A 9,388-nucleotide genomic window follows, 5' to 3' on the forward strand; every position below is an offset into this window, starting at 1 on the left:
AACCTACCTCAGATACCCACACATCTTAGCCAGGTCCTAAGACCACAAGGAGGGGCTGATGTTACCAAGATCATGGAGCCATTGCAGTGTTCATATTGATAGATCTAATTCAACAAATATTGATGATGGGCCTGTGCTAGAATGCTGGGGCTACACAAATAAAATAGTGACCCAGTCCCTTCCCTCAGATTTTACATTCTAATTGTGAAAATGACATTAACAATGGCACAGACTAGCTGTTTCCTGAGATAGCTGGAGCTCCCTGGGGACATAGAAGATGGAAAACTTGTGTTGGCTGATGGAAACCAAAAGGCCTCACCAAGAAGGTGACATCTGAGCTGCCAATTGAAAGACTAATCAGTGTTTTCAGGATGGAACAGGAAGGAAAGGGGAAGTAAGAGGTCATCTTGGAACATCGGCATATGCAACAATAGCCTAGAAGATTGGGAAACTTTTCTGTTAAAAATATTCTGCAAAAATATTGGTATGATTCTTCAAGAGCATCAGCAAAAAAAAAAAAAAGGTGGGGGGAAGAGTAATGGTTGTAATGATATATGATACAGCACTCAGATCCCATGTTGGGCCTTAAGGACTTATTCCTCCTGCTGCTAAGAGTTATGTTGACACAGTCCTTGGCTATCAGCCTTCTTTAGGGATTGCCTCATCTGACAAGAGTCCCCCTGTCAAAGGTCTCACCCTTTTTCTGGGGGTACATCCAATGACTGGTCAAGGAAGAACTGTCTCAAGACAATGCTGCTGAAGGGCTCATTCCTATTTCAGAGTTCATTGAGGGATCAGCTGAGGCCATCTGCATTGCAACCCAATTAATTCTCCTTCTACCCAATCTTCCATCCTTTTTATCCCATGAATATTGACCCCACGAGTACTCTTTAATAAATTTCCTCCTTGCTAACTTCCATCTTCCTAGACACAGAGGGATAGGATAACTAAATATTACAAGTTAGATGAAGACATAGAGTATTGCATTTCAACAAGCAAGAGCACATCAGTCTTATAGTCCCCAAAGGGTCGTGGGATGGAATGAGAGGCCAGGATTCATCACTAGTTTCTGATAACACCATCTGAACCTTTCCTTCTAACACTGTCCATTTAAAATAACTTTGCCGTTTTTGTTCTTCTTTCTAACAACCTCCAAACTCATTTTTACCTTTAGAGGTTAAGAATTTCTTGGGCTCCAACTTCCAGGTGACTTTTCTGTGAGCCTCTGGACTAGTTCTGTTCCCGGAGGTGCTTGGATAATTCCTCTAGCTCACTTAGAATGCTCTGATCTGTATTTCTCAAAGTGTGGTCCTCAGAAAACCCAAATCAGGTGCCTGTTTAAGATGTAAATAACAGGATCCACTCTAGTCCTACTGATTCAGGAGGAGAAGCCAGGGTGGGAGGCTGGAGGGAGATAGCAGGGGGTGGGAGGTGATTGGTATCTACATTATAAAGAGGCTACTCAGAACATCCTTATGCCCTCAAAAGTTTTAGAGTTTGAGAATCTTTTCCTTAGATTTTTCTGGAGAATGTAATAAAGAGAAACAGTGGTGGTTCTGAATTGCCTGCTGAATCAATAGTTATATGTAATTTAGAGAGCTTTATAATTTAGTAATGAAAACAGTGTATGCATGCATTTATTCTCATTGTGATGTTTGTTAATCAGACTTCAGCTTGCTCTCAGTGGGTGGAATAGAAACTGTGTAAATCTAACCAGGCTTCAGGAATCAGACAACTCTGACCACATCTGGGGAGCTTTTGGATTTGTTTGGATCTAGAGTGGGGTGTTGGGGAATCATTTTTCAGATAATGGCAGCTTGCTAATAAAAAAGGATAGATGACTGTTGGGCAGTTTCCAAAGTCTTAGCTTCAGGTTCCTATTCAGCTGGAACTGGGAAGGGAATACATGTGCAAGAGAGTTTTAACTAGGGTGGAACAACCAAGGATTTGCCAAGGGGCACTAAAACTTAGAAAGTGCTTCAGTTGTTGGAAATAATTTGTTAAAAAATCAACTTTATTGAGGTTTTAATTAATTAAATTTAATTTAACGTAACTCTTTTGAACGTACAATTCAATGACTTTTTGACTAATACACAGCTGTGCATTTAGAACAACTTTGCCCTTTGTGTTCTGACAACCTCCAAACCTTCAATACTAATCAAGATAAAGACAGCTTTCATCATCCCCCAAATTCTTCAGTGTCCTATTCTCCGCCCACCATTCCTGGTGTGAGGCAACCATTGAACTACTTTCTGTCACATCATATTAGAAGCGCCTTTTCTAGAATTTCATAAAAATGGAAGCAGGATGTGCTGTATAGTTGAAGGAAACATTCACTAGATATAAAATTCTTTGTTACAGTTTTTTCTTTCAGGAATTTAAAGATGTTCCATTGTCATCTCACTTGCACAATTTCTGGTTATTTCTGTGATAATTCTCATATTTGTTTCTCTCTTTGTAATGTGTCTTTTTTCTCTGGCTTTTAAGGTCTCCCTCAATGGTTTTCAGCAGTATGTGTGTGTGTGTGTGTGTGTGTGTGTATTTATACAGTTTGGGATTCATCAAGCTTCTTGGATCTGTGGATTTATGATTTTCATCAAGTTTCAAAATTTTTTGCCATTACATCTTCAAATTTTTTTAGTACCTCAGTGTCTTCATCTATGAGGTAGAGATAGTGACTGTGTTTGCTTGATAAAGTATTGTTTAAGATAATGAATATAATTGTCTTAGCACAGTATTTGGTGTGTAGAATATGCTCCCCAAAAATGTCTGCTTCAGTAGGATGTCATATAATTAATTGTCCTAAACTGATCATGTTTGAGACTGAAAAGGGACACAATTAATATTCATGCTGCCACAGGGATAGATCAAGACCTACTGCAGGCAAACTGGCGCATATGGTCATATATGAGAATAAAAGCTGACTGGTATAGCTTTCATCTGTAACTTGGGACACAGCTCTGGTTCCTGCTCCCCATGCCCCATTGAGGAGTGAATTTGCCCTTAAATTGGAATGAAGGCACCAGGATTGTAGCTTGGATCATGACACCAAACAGTGGTATTGAACAACCTCACTGAGTCTCAGTTTTTAAAAAAAATTTTAATTACCAGACCTTGTTTTTTAGAGCAGTTCGAGGTTTACAGAAAATTGAGCAGATAGTACAGATGGTTCCCACATACCTCTCTCATTCCTCACTCAGTTTCCCCTATTATTAACATCTTGCAATGATATGGCACATTTTTATAATTTGTAGACCAATATGGATCCAGTATTATTAACTAATGTCTATGGTTTACATTAGGGTTCACTCCTGTGTTGTAAATTGTTTGAGTTTTGACATGTGTCCACCATTATAGCGTCAGACAGAATAGTTTCACTGCCCTAACAATCCCTTGAGCTCCACCTATTTACCTCCCTTCTCCAGCGCCTGGTGACTGCTGATATTTTTGCTGTTTCTATGGTTTTTGCCTCTTCCAAAATGTCATAGAGTTGAATCATACAGTATACAGCCTTTTCTGACTGCTTCTGTCACAGAGAAATACACATTCAAGTTTCCTCCATATTTTTTTATGGCTGAGAGTGGATTTCTTTTTATTGCTGAATAATATTCCCTTGTAAGACTGTAACACCGCTGTTTTTTTAATCTATTCACCTTTGGAAAGACATCTTGGTTGCTTCCAATTCGGGGCAGTTATGAATAAAGCTGCTATAAACATTTGTGTGCAGGTTTTCATGTAGACATCAATTCTCATTTCATTTGGGAAAACATCAAGGAGCATGATTGCTGGATCATACAGTGAGAGTATGTTTAGATTTTTAAGAAACTGCCAGGTTGTCTTCCAAACTGACTGTCCCATTTTGTATTCCCACCAACAATGAATAAAAATGTCTGGGCTCCAGGCACTCCAAATTCTTGTCAGCATATGGTATTGTCAGTTTTCTGGATTTTTGCCGATCTACTAGGTGTATAGTGGTATTACTTTATTGTTTGAATTTGCAATTCCTTAATGACATATGATGTTGAGCATATTTTCACATGATTACTTACCATCTGTCCATCTTCTTTGATGAGGTGTCTGTTCAGCTACTTCCCCACTTTTTAATTGGGTTTTTTGCTTTCTTGTTGATTGTTATGAGTTCCTTTTACATTTTCAATACAAGTCCTTTATCAAATATGTGTTTGCAAATACCATCAGATATGAGTTTTGCCAAAAAAAAAAAAAAAAAAAAACCCACACACACACGCACACACACACAAAACAGACTGAAAAAAACCAGATATGTGTTTTTGCAAGAGCAGTCTGTGGCTTGTCTTTTTAGTCTCTTGGCCTTGAACTATTTTTATATCCCACCATCTTTCTGGGAATCAAATTACATCTATATTAGATTACTTGATATTTTCCAAAGATTATTGAAGCTCTGTTCATTTTTTCAGTCTTTTTTCTCTGCCTGCTTCAGTTTAAACAGTTTTGATTGGTTCATCTTCAAGTTCACAGATCTTTTCTTCTACACTATCCAATTTGCTAATTTCATCTGGTGAATTTTTTCCCCACACATTGAATTTTTTTATTTCTAGAGTTTCTTTATTTCTGTTGGTTTTTTAAATATTTCTAATTTCTCTTCTCAGTTTTATGTTCCTTTATATATTTGAACATATTTACAATAGCTACTTTAATATCTTTGCTAATTCCTGCCATTTAATATCTTTGCTAATTTCTGCCATTTCTGGATCTGTTTCTATTCACTGATTTCTTCCTAAGTTATGGATCATATTTTGCTAGTGCTTTTCATGGCTAGTAATAATTTTTTATTGAATCTTGGACATTTTGAGTTTTGGGATATTGAATACTGGATTTTGATTCCTTTCTATAAAGGGTGTTAGACTCTGCTCTGGTAGATAGCAATACTTGCTAATCATCTTTATCCTTCCAAAGCCTATTAAAAAAGCTCTGTTAGGGCAGGTGTGGAGTAAACTTTAGTACAGAGCTAGTTCATTTTATTATTAAGATGTGACTCTTTTGAGGTTCTACCAGATGCCCTGAGTAGGCTGATCACTTTGGGTGATCAGAACTTCAACATCACCTAGGCCTGTGTGAGCTCTGGAAATTCTTCTGTTTATAGTTCCCGTCATTCTTTGCCTGACCTAGAGGAATTCCACCCTATAAACTCATGGTTTAGTATTGGCAAAGGACTTGAAAGGAACCCTGAGCAAATTTCTGGAATGTTTTCTCTGCCTCCTAGATGACAGCTACCTTTGCCTACTTGAACTTCCATGTCTGTCTCAGAGATCCTATTGTACTCTGCTTGGGATCTCCTCCCCATGCTACTTTCCAGAAAGTGACACTCCAGACAGACAGCCAGGGCAATCCTGCAACTCACCTCATTTATTTCCTTTTCCTGCAAGAGCACAGTCCTGTGCTGCCTGATGTTTAATGTCTAAAAACAGTTATTTAGTATATTCTGTTAAGTTTACGGGTTATGGTGGGGGTGTCATTCCAATTATTTTGCCATGGTTGGAAGCAGAATTTCCAATGTTAAATATTTTTAAGTTATGCAGTCTTTCCCCAGCTGTGGTTGAGAACTTATTCTAGCTCTGAGTCAGGCCCTTTGATAAGTGGTGAGAGACCTAGGCAAGAGGGGTCTCTTCTCTGGGTCCGACATTTCAGAGGACCACACCAACACACACTGAATTTATTAAGAGCACACAGACAGTGGTATCTCTGTTAGTTGAGATCTGATACTCAGCTCTGACTCAGCAGGACCCATAACCCAAAACACACACTTTGACATAACTGATCAAGCCCCAGGGAATGCATTTTTACATCTCTTGCCTTATGTTTCTGAATCCAAATTGTTACAAAGTGTGACTTCATTTGAATGCCATGGTTTCTGGATTGTGCTACAGGTGAGACAGAGACAGATACTGCTTTAGGGTCCTGGGAGCATTTGAATGTTGAAGCATGTAGTGAGAGAAAAGACAAATTAACTTGTCAAATTCTTCCACTCAGGCAACCTGAATAGAGTAAATTCTTACTGATTATTTATTATTTGCCAATAGTACCCAATGTTTATTTTCTTGCTTCTACTTATGCTTCCATTTGTGGTACCAGAGGTACTCACAAACTATCGTAGTAGTTGCAGCAGTTGCACGTGGCAGCTAAGGAATGCTTGGAAAGATTTTAAAGATTAATATTTCCCTCAAATGTGCATATATGTAGAAATAGACATAGCATGTATAAAGTATAATGCTGATAATTTACCTCACTATCCAGATAGAAATTGAATCCTAAAATTTTTTTTTTTTTTTTTTTTTTTTTGAGATGGAGTTTCACTCTTGTTGCCCAGGCTGAAGTGCAATGGCACAATCTCAGCTCACTGCAACCTCTGCCTCCTGGGTTCAAGAGATTCTCCTGCCTCAGCCTCCCAAGTAGCTGGGATTACAGGTGCCTGTCACCATGCCCGGCTAATTTCTGTATTTTTAGTAGAGATGGGGTTTCACCATGTTGGCCAGGCTGGTCTGGAACTCCTGACCTCAGACGATCCACCCGCCTTGGCCTCCCAGATGAATCCTAGAATTTTGCATACATTAAATTTTATTAAAATATTTATTGACAAATAAATTTGGAAAACAAATTTTAACATTTCTGCATTATTTAAACACTTAACACTTTGATATCATGATGTATAATTTGTGTCTTGCTTTCTAATTTTAATAGAAAATTTTGAATATTTCAGTAGAAATGCAATCTCAAAAGTATAAAAATAATTTTAATTTTTAACATTTAATTTAAATGTTTGATAAGATATATTCAAGATTTGTGTACTTATGATAAATTATATTTTAATATTTTATATCATTGGGAATGAGTACAGGTTGAAATCATGATAAATGTAGAAAATACAAAAATGTAATTCAGTTAAGTAGCTGTAAAGGAAAAGCAAATGTCATTACAAGAGTGTGTATTTATCAAGGTAGGGGGATAAAATGTATGTTATTTAACAGTTAGTTGATTTGAGTTGTAACTTTTAGATGCTTACATCTACAATGTGAGAGGCATCATTTGGCCTTTTGCCGTGGACCCCACAAATATTATGGGTAAGCCTGAAAGACAAGGATGGAAATGAAATCTCATTAGTTGAGAGAGGGACCCATTGTGTGTGTGCTGGGCTCAGACTTGGGTGGGTGAAGTGGGGAGCACAGGAAGACTGATTGGAGAATGTCCGTCTCCAGAATTGCTGGTTATGGCCCTGGTGTAATTGTTTGCTATCACCAGCAGAGGTTCTGTGGTAGGGGCTGAGAGGAAGTAGGCTCAGCTTGAGGGCAGAATTGAAGCCAGCAAAGGACTTAACTGCAAACAGGATCATTGAGGCAAATATTTGTTTATACAGAAAAGTCAGAGGCAGTGGTGGTGGTGGTGGTTGGGGTAGTGAGGAGAGCAGACAGGAAATGCCTGCCCTTCCTCCTCTCTGGAGGTTCCAGTGGCACAGCAGCACCCTTGGATACAGGCTCCCAGAGGCCAATTGTACTGGACTCCAGGGAAGCTTCCAACACCAGTCAGGATTGTCCCAGGCTCTGAGTTGGTGAAACACATCACTGATTCCTGCTCAATGGGATAAGAGAAAAAAAAAAAAAATGAGGGATATTTTTAATCTATCCCATGTGATTAACAATAGCATTTGCAGCAAAGTCTCATGAACAGTTTAGTCATAAACACCTCACCAGGCATGTCTCCTATGACAAAATTGATGTTCTGTCTGTGATCAGCTCTGCTGGGTTACTGCGGCTGAGCCAAGATTGATGGTGTATTGTCATTGTGCCAGTTGCTGAACTAAGCGCTGAGAGAACCTCGGGCAGGAAAGAACGGCTATCAGCGTTGAATGGGCCGCTTCAGCTGAAAGAGAGAAAATTGTGCCTTTGAGAAACAGCCACTGAAACAAATCAGAACAATTTAAAAATAACCTTGTGGGGCTATTCATTTGGCTAGCAGAGAGTGCATGTTTTTTACCAAAGTAATCGCCATCGTTTGCAAACAGTGTCACCTAAGCCCAAATTGATGATTGCCTTTCCCAAGGTGAAACGTTAGTGCCAGTCATAAATTATCCAAAGACCATGAAGGGAGGGGTTTGCCATGTTCATTTCTGTGCCTCCAGGACCTAGTTCAGTTGTTCTCAACCCTGGCAGCCCATTATAAACATCAGGGGAGCTCTAATGCCTAAATCCCATTACAGACCAATTAAATCAGAATCTCTTAAACATTGGGTGCTGGCACATCCCTTTTTTTTTTTTTAAGTTTCCCAGGTGACTGTAAAGTGCAGTCATAGTTGGCATCTGCTAGGCCAGCTATCGAGCTATCAATTACATAGTAATCACTCAATAAACATTCAATAAACTGAATCTGGCATAAGTAGTTTTGCAGATTCCACTTTAACTTAGAAAAAGAAAAGGATGGCTGGGCACAGTGGCTCATGTGTGTAATTCCAGCACTTTAGGAGGCAGAGGTGGGTGGATCACTTGAGCCCAGGAGTTTGAGACCAGCCTGGGCAACATAGTGAGATCCCATCTCTACTAAAAAAAACAAAATGGATGAGGAGAAGGCTGCAACCTTCTATTGCCAAACTGCTGCAGACAGAACTAGAACATTTTATCTAGAGGTATAGTCTCATGGCTATTAAAAAGATGTGTGGGGTGATTTCCAATGTGAGGTGATTTCAGGCTTTTTTAGGTAGTAGCAAGGTGATAGCCCAGGGCTGTGATGAAAACATTAGAATTTTCAAGTTGTATCACATTGCCACATTTTGTAGAATAAAAAATATCTATTCAGATTTGCCCATCTGTGCATTTATCTAAGATAGATGCAGCATCCTTTGACACCTGGAGGAAAGTGAGGGCTAGGGTCCCTAGCAAAGGGACAAGAATGATCATTCTCTATGTGTAAAAAATGTGTAACTCCAGACCACTCAGTTCTGGGAGCGTTGCATTTGTGCCGAAATGTGTGTCTAGGTTTAAGAGGGTCTCTACTTTATATACTTTGCAATTGTTCAAGACCAAAGAATTATGTAAGAATTTGCATACAAGATAAACATTAACACATTGAACTAACATCTCTAATGTTAATGAATGTATTGACAGCAAATGTTAATGACTCTTACTTTTCCTTTCTCTTATTCCATGGGTAGGGGAATGAGTGTCTACTTATGCACAGACGGCTACTTTCAGTAGTATTTTAAATTACAACTGGTTCTTTATGGGAAGTTTCCTAATTTGGATTATTGGCTGTATATGGCTGAGTTCCAAGAGTGAGTTATGACTATCAAAAGAAGAACAGTATACTAGTGTTGCAACGTTTTTCCTTGTTACTTTGTACCCTCTAGTAACTTGTCTTAATA

General features: G+C 38.7%; 1 long non-coding RNA gene across 1 annotated transcript; it reads right to left on the reverse strand.

Annotated features, from left to right (window-relative positions):
- Positions 1-6,822: 6,822 nt before the first annotated feature.
- LOC141408701 (uncharacterized) lies at positions 6,823-7,893 on the reverse strand. Its single transcript, XR_012425005.1, has 2 exons — positions 7,722-7,893; positions 6,823-7,602 (listed from the first exon to the last, which is right to left on the reverse strand). It is a non-coding gene; the product is annotated as an uncharacterized lncRNA (long non-coding RNA).
- Between the last annotated feature and the right edge of the window lie 1,495 nt (positions 7,894-9,388).

This window comes from Macaca fascicularis, chromosome 15, assembly GCF_037993035.2.
Source record: "Macaca fascicularis isolate 582-1 chromosome 15, T2T-MFA8v1.1".
In the NCBI taxonomy this organism is placed as follows: Eukaryota; Metazoa; Chordata; class Mammalia; order Primates; family Cercopithecidae; genus Macaca; species Macaca fascicularis.